The sequence below is a fragment of the Castor canadensis genome, chromosome 17, assembly GCF_047511655.1.
Source record: "Castor canadensis chromosome 17, mCasCan1.hap1v2, whole genome shotgun sequence".
In the NCBI taxonomy this organism is placed as follows: Eukaryota; Metazoa; Chordata; class Mammalia; order Rodentia; family Castoridae; genus Castor; species Castor canadensis.
In genome coordinates this window covers 16436273-16443568 of record NC_133402.1, presented here as the reverse complement: position 1 = coordinate 16443568, position 7296 = coordinate 16436273, and positions in this window count along the sequence as shown.

The window sequence follows — 7296 nt, the reverse complement described above, 5'->3', positions numbered from 1 at the left end:
AATTCTAGCTACTTGGGAGACTTAAGTTTTGGAGGATCATGGTTCGAGGCCAGCTGGGGGAAATAGTTCATGACCTCTCCATCTCCAAAACAACCAGAGAAAAATGAACTGGAGGCATGGCTCAAGTGGTAGAGCATCTGCTTTGTAAGCACAAAGCCCTGAGTTCAGACCCAGGCCCACAAAAAAACTTCAGCCTCAGCCTCCTAAATACTGAGATTACAGGTATATTCACCATCATGCCCAGCATAAGATGAAGTTTTAATAGTTATCTCCTAGCATTACTGTATGAATTCTATATGTCAAAAAGTTTCCTGTGCCTGAGAATAAGTGCTGAAAGAATGCTGTTAATCCCTGGTGATGTCTTTCTGATCAGAAACTCTCAGAAGCAGGGCTGGCAGAGTGGTTCAAGTGGTAAAGCACCTGCCTAGCAAGGCAGAGGCCCTGGCTTCAAACCCCAGTACCAACAACAAAAAAACCTCTCAGAAGCAAATCTTGAGAACGTTGATGGAGAATGCTGCCCTACATGCAGTTTGTGTAGGAAGCACATCTTTCACAATTGACTTTGGGATAGGCAGAATCTATCTTACAGCATAGGAGGAAGGAGGAGCTGGAGTCAGGAAAGAAACAGGCCGAGAGGATTTGACATCAGATGACACTGGGCTGGAGTTTGGCCTCCACTGCTTACCAGCTCTGTGGCCTATGCACAGCTATTTCCATGGTGGGAAAACAAGGGAAATGATGTTCCTGGCCCAAAGGTCCACATGATGCTTCCATGGGACAATGCGTGTAAATAAAGGGTGCTTAGCACAGAACTTTGTATATATACAGTAAACATTGGCTAAGCAAGAATGTGAAAGATTAAAAATATGGTAAGGTATGTAGCTCAGTGGTAAAACACTTGCCTACCATGCACAAGGCCCTAGGTTTGGTTCCTAGCAACACACACACACACACACACACAGAAAATCATTAGAAATAATTTCCCTATTTCAAGATAGGTAGCACTTGCCTAACATTAGTGAAGCTCTGGTTCAATTCCCAGTAATGAAAGAAGAAACAAAAGAAAAAAAGATGGGCAAATTGAGTTTCAGAGAAGTTATATGACATGGAATCCAGGGAAGAAAGAAGCCTTATTTGTAGATGGGGTTAAAAAATAAACTTTTAGGGCTGGTGGAGTGGTTCAAATGGTAGAACATCTGCCTAGCAAGCATGAAGCCCTGAGTTCAAACCCCAATACTACCAAAAAAAATAAACTATTTAGAACCTCAATTGCATAGTGCTTGCCTAGCATAGGAAGTCCTGGATTTGATCCTTGCTATCCCCCACAAAAAATAAAAATTTTTTAGAAGTTTTAGATTTACAAAACAAAAAATAAAGAGCTCCCATATACACTACACCCAGTTTCCTCTATTTTTAGCATCTCATATTAGTATGGTACAATTGGTTAATCAATACAATGTTAATAACTAAAATCCATATTTTCTTCAGATTTCCTTAGGTTTTACCTGATGTCCTTTGTTCCAGGATACATTATATTTAGTCTCATTTCCTTAGGCTCCTCTTGACTGTGTCCCATACCTTCTTTTTTTTTTTAGTGATCTCGACAGGTTTGTGGGGGTTTTGTTGTTTCTGTTTTTGTTTTTGATGCTGGGGATGGAACCCAGGACACATTGCTGTGCCCCCAGTGCTGCCCCCTGCAAATTGTAATGGGGTCATGTGGTGTTTCTATACATGTGTGTGATGTTTAAATCAAGTTAAGCATATCTATCTCCTCAAATGTATCATTTCTTTATGGTGAAAACTTTCCAAATCCTTCCTTATAGCTTTTTGAAATACACAGTACATTATTGTTATCCAGTCACCTTAGAAAGTGCCATGCCATTTTCATCACGTTATGTCAAGGTTATTTGTTTCCAAGATGATTTATCATTGTTGATGTTAGCCTTGATATCTGACTGCAGTAGTGCTTGTCAGAGCCCACTGCAAAGTTACACCCCCCTCCAACCCCACTTTGTACTCTTTGGAAGAAAGTCTACTAGTCCCACCTTTCTGTTTTGTTTTTTGGAAGTACTGGGATTTGAACTCAGGGTTTTGCATTTTAGAAGCAGGTGCTCTACTCTTGAGTCACACCTCCAGCCCTCTCTAAAGGCAAAGTATTTGATAATTCGGAACTCTTCCCAATGGGAAATTTATCTCTTCTCCCCCATTTATTTTTCAACTACTTATTTATATTAGCCTGGGCTCCTGGATATTTATTTGATACTTTAGGTTATAATTTAGTTATTTATTATGTTCAAATTCTTCCAGTCTCTGTTGGCTCCTGTGGCTCTTTAACACCCCCTGCACATTAATGTGGGGTGGGGATTGTTTCTAGCACTGAGACTTACTTTTTACTGTTTATCCTTTTGTATTTTTGGAATGTTGTGTAATGTGCATGTATTGTGTCTTCTTCAAATTAAAAAAAAAACGCACACACTAGTGTAATGAACATAAAAACGGCTCACAGCATACAAAATGGTAGAGTTAAAAAGTTTCCTTTCTCAGCCAGAAGGCTGGTGACTGAGATTGGGAGGATCAAGTTTCAAGGCCAGCCCTGGGCAAATAGTTTGAACCCTATTTTGAAAAAAAATCATCCCCAAAAAGGGCTGGTGGAGTGGCTCAAGCAGTAAGAGTACCTGCCTTGTAAGCTTGCAAGCCTGAGACCCTGAGTTCAAACCCCAGTGCTGCCAAATAAATAAATAACCACAAAATGGACTGGAGGTGTGACTCAAGCAGTAGAGTGCCTGCTTTGTAAGCAGAAAGCCATGAGTTCAAACTCTAGTACCAGAAAAAAAAAGCTTCCTTCTCTCCTCACCCTGATCACCCCTCCTGTGTTAGCTTACCCTTTTCAGAGACACCTGTTGATTTCTCTTCCTTTTCATCTTCTCCTTTTTTTGAGGCAGGGTCTCACTACATAGCCCTTTCCAAAATAACCAGACCAAAATGGACTTAGGTATGGTTCAAGGTAGTAAAGCTCCTGCTTTGCAAGTGAGTGGGCCTGAGTTCAAACCCCAGTCTCACCAAAAAAATACACTATTCTCTATATTGCATTTTCAAAGTACCTAGCTCTTGGGGATTGTTCCATTTCAGCACATAGACATGTATTTTTTTAACCTCTTCATAGTATTCCATTATGAGACTATACCATAATATAGTATATTTAACCAATCTCCATCAGTAGACATTTTCATTCTTTCTAACCTTTTATTAGAATAAAGAAAGTTTCAGCCGAGGCCCACATCTTTGTACACTTGAGGAAATAAATCTGCATGGAGGATAATTTCTAGACATGGAATTACAGAACCAAAAAGTTCATGCTTTTAAACCTAGGTAGATAACTGACAGCTTCTCCTCCACAAACTATACCCAGTTTTCACTCTCACCAACAATGTAAGAGAATACCTGTCTCCCCACACCCTAAAGCTGAAAAGTGACAAGCTTTTGACCTTTGCCAATAAATAGGTGAAGATTGTGACTCAGACATTTTAATTTGCATTTATTTTATTATGAATGAAGTTGAACATCTTGCCAGTGATCCACACCTATAATCTTAGCTATTCAAGAGGCAGAAATCAGGAGGATCAAAATTCAAAGCCAGCCTAGGCAAACAGTTTGAGAGACCCTAACCCGAAAAAGCCCTTCACAAAAAAGGGCTGATGGAGTGGCTCAAGGTATAGGCCAAGTTCAAACCCCAGAACTTCAAAAAATAAATAAATTAAGAAAAAAAAAAGATTTGTTGGTCATCTTCTGTCAAAAAGTAGATCAAAGTATCAAAGTCTGTTTTAGTAACTGTTTTAGCACTAAACAACAACAACAAAAAAATCAGTGGTAGAGTGCTTGCCTGGCATATGCAAGGCCCTGGGCTTCATCTCCAGTTTGGAAAACTAAATAAGGGGGAGATAGGGAAGAAAAATATATTTGGGTTGGTGATAACTGCTAAGAAGAAGGAAAGAGGACATGAAGTGGGCACCAGTGACTCATGCCTGTCATCCTAGCTACTTGGGAGGTTGAGATTGGGAGGATCATGGATCCAAGCCAGCTCAGGCAAATAGTTTGAGAGACCCCATTTCCAAAATAACCAGAGCAAAATGGGCTAGAGGTGTGGTTCAAGTAGTAGAGTGCCTGCTTTGCAAGTGTGAAGCCCTGAGTTCAAACTTCATTCCCACAAAAAAAGGAAGGAAAGAAGGAAGGGAGGGAGGGAGGGAGGAGAGAGAGGAAAAGAGGGAGGGAGAGAAAAGAAAGAAGGAAGGAAGGAAAGAAAAGAAGGAAGGAAGGAAAGAAAAGGAAGGAAGGAAAGAAAAGAAAGAAGGAAGAAAATAAGAAGGAAGGAAGACAGGCTAGTGGAGTGGCTCAAGTGGTAGAGCACCTGCCTCACAAGTGTGAGGTCCTGAGTTTAAGCCCCAGTACTGCCAAAAGAAAGAAAGAAAAGCGGACATGGGCTAGGAAGTGGCTGCGTGCTATTTTATGTAGGGTATTAGAGGTTTCTCTGCAGGGATGTAGATAAGCTGAGATGGGAATGCAGGGAGGTAGTGGGGAGGAGCCTGTGCAGTTATCTCTCTCTCTTTTTTTTTTTCTGGTGATACTGGGGTTTGCATTCAGGACCTTGTGCCTGCCTAATAGGTGTGCTACCATTTGAGCCACTCTGCCAGCCCCCTGTGCAATTATCTAGGAGAGGGAGGTTCAGATAAAGGGAGCAGCAGCAGCAGCAGGTGGGATGCCCCAAGGTGCACAAGTATTGGCTGAGTCTGAGGCTTCTCAGAGGGCCAGTGTGGCTGGAGCTGAGGAGAGGGGAAGGGGACAGAGAGGAGGCCCAAGAGGTAAGTATGGACCAGAATATTCAGGACTTTGCAGGCCTTGGTGAGGACTTTGGTTTCTACTCTGAGTGCAATGCTAATGAATAAGAATTTATTTTGGTTGTATTTTCTTTTGGTTTTGTTGACAGTTCTGGAGCAGAAAAATGACATGTGACTTAGATTTTAATTTTTTTTTTTTTGTGGTACTAGGGTTTGAATTCAGGGCTTTGCACTTACTAGTCAGGCATTCTGCTTCTTGAACCACACCTCCACCTCTTGATTTAGGTTTTATTTATTTATTCAGTGGTACTAGGGCTTGAACACAGGGCCTCAACACTTTCTAGGTAGGCTCTCTACCAACAGTTCAAAGCCAGTTGGATGCCAGTGGCTCATGTCTGTAATCCTAGCTACTTGGGAGAGTGAGTTCTGGAGGATTGTGGTTTGAGTCCAGCCCAGGCAAATAGTTAATGAGATCCCATCTCCAAAAATAACCAGAGCAAAAATGGATGGGAGGTGTGGCTCAAGCAATAGAGTGCCTACTTTGCAAGCATGAAGCCCTGAGTTCAAACCCAGTCAACCAAAAAAAAAAAAAAAAACCCCCACTATGACTGGAGTTGCGGCTCAAGCAGTAAAGCGCCTGCCTAGCAAGCCTGAATCCCTGAGTTCCAACCCCAGTATGCTCCCCAACAAAAAAATAAAAAAGAAAATCCAGTATGTGAAAATCCATAAGGACATAATTTTTTCCTGAGGGACTGGCCAGTCATTACAAAATGCTTGATATGCTCGTGGGACTGTGGTGATCCCCAGTTTCCCAGCCCAGGACTTTTACTTGTGGATGATGACTACACCCCAGCTTTTTTTTCCCATCAGAAGGAATCATCTCCCCAAAACCCATCAGTTACACCTTCAGAAGTGCTTCCTGCAGACACATGCAAACAGTCTATGAAAATGAATGATTTTTCAGGAGCTGGGTGTGGTAGCTTATACCTATATAAGCCCAGCACTCAGGAAACTGAGACACCTAGCAAGCCTGCGAAGCATGAAGCCCTTAGTTCAAACCCAATCCCACCAAAAAAAAATATATATATATATATATGTTCATAGGGCTGGTGGAGTGGCTCAAGCAGTAAGAGCACCTCCCTAGCAAGCATGAGACCCTGAGTTCAAACCTCAGTGCCACAAAAAAAAAAAGTACAAAACTAAAGGCAAGGAAATAGTAAATTCCCAGCAAGTGGTGGTTGCTGTTTGGCTTTTTATTTTGTTATTTTTTTGGGGGGGTGGGCAGTACTTGGATTTGAACTCATGGCTCCACACTTTGAGGTACTGGGGCTTGAACTCAGGGCCTCATGCTTGCTAGGCAGGTACTCTACCATTTGAGCCACTTTGCCAGCTCTTTTTTTGTGTTGAGTATTTTCCAGATAGGGTCTTGGGAACTAATTACCTGGACTGGCTTTGAACTGAGATCCTCATGGTCTCTGCCTCCTGAGTCGCTAGGATTACAGGCATGAGCCACCAGCATATAGCATGGGCTCTGCACTTGTTAGGCAGGCCTCTACTGTTTGAGCCACATCCCCAGCCCAAGGCAAGGAAATAATAAACACAAAGTTCAAGACAGTGGTTTCCTGATTGGTGGGAGGAAGCAACTTAAATGGGATAGAGGTAATAACCAGAAGAAGGTCTGAATTATTTTCAAAATTATCATAGTAAGAATATATAGAAATAAGTAAACAAATATAGATAAAACAAGTAAAGAAGAAATACCATGAAGAGAAAATAACTATGTATCATGCTTAATAAGTATTTTAATTGATTCAATTCTTTATACCTAAAATATGAAGGGACTAGGGTATAACTCAGCTCAGTGTTAGAGTAGATATTTAGCATGATGTAGTCCTGGGTTTAATCTCCAACATCAATACACACATACACACACACACACACACACACACACACACACACACACACACTAAAGAAAGAAAGAAAGAAAGAAAGGAGCTGGGGCCATGTCTCAAGTGATAAAGCTCCTGCTCAGCAAGTGCGAAGCCCTGAGTTCAACCCCCAGTACTGCCAAAGAAAAAAAAAAGAAAATTGTATCTTAACAACAACAAAAAAACCCAGTACTGATAAAAAAAAAAAAAAGAAAGAAAGAAAAGTCTGAGTACCATAGGCTACTATTTGTACAAAAATCATTAGTGGGGGAAATATCCATTGGTCATACACATAACATTTCATATTGATAGAAGAACTGCTAGCTGCAGTTTTTTTATTTTTTTGCAGTTCTGGAGTTTGAACTCAGGGCCTACACCTTGAGTCACTCCTCCAGCCCTTTTTTGTGATGGGTATTTTCAAGATAGGGTCTTTCAAGCTATTTGCCTGTGGTTGGCTTTGAATCATGATCCTCCTGATCTCTGTTTCCTGAGTTGTTAGGATTAAGGGTCTGAGCCATTCTGTGAAAGACTATAAC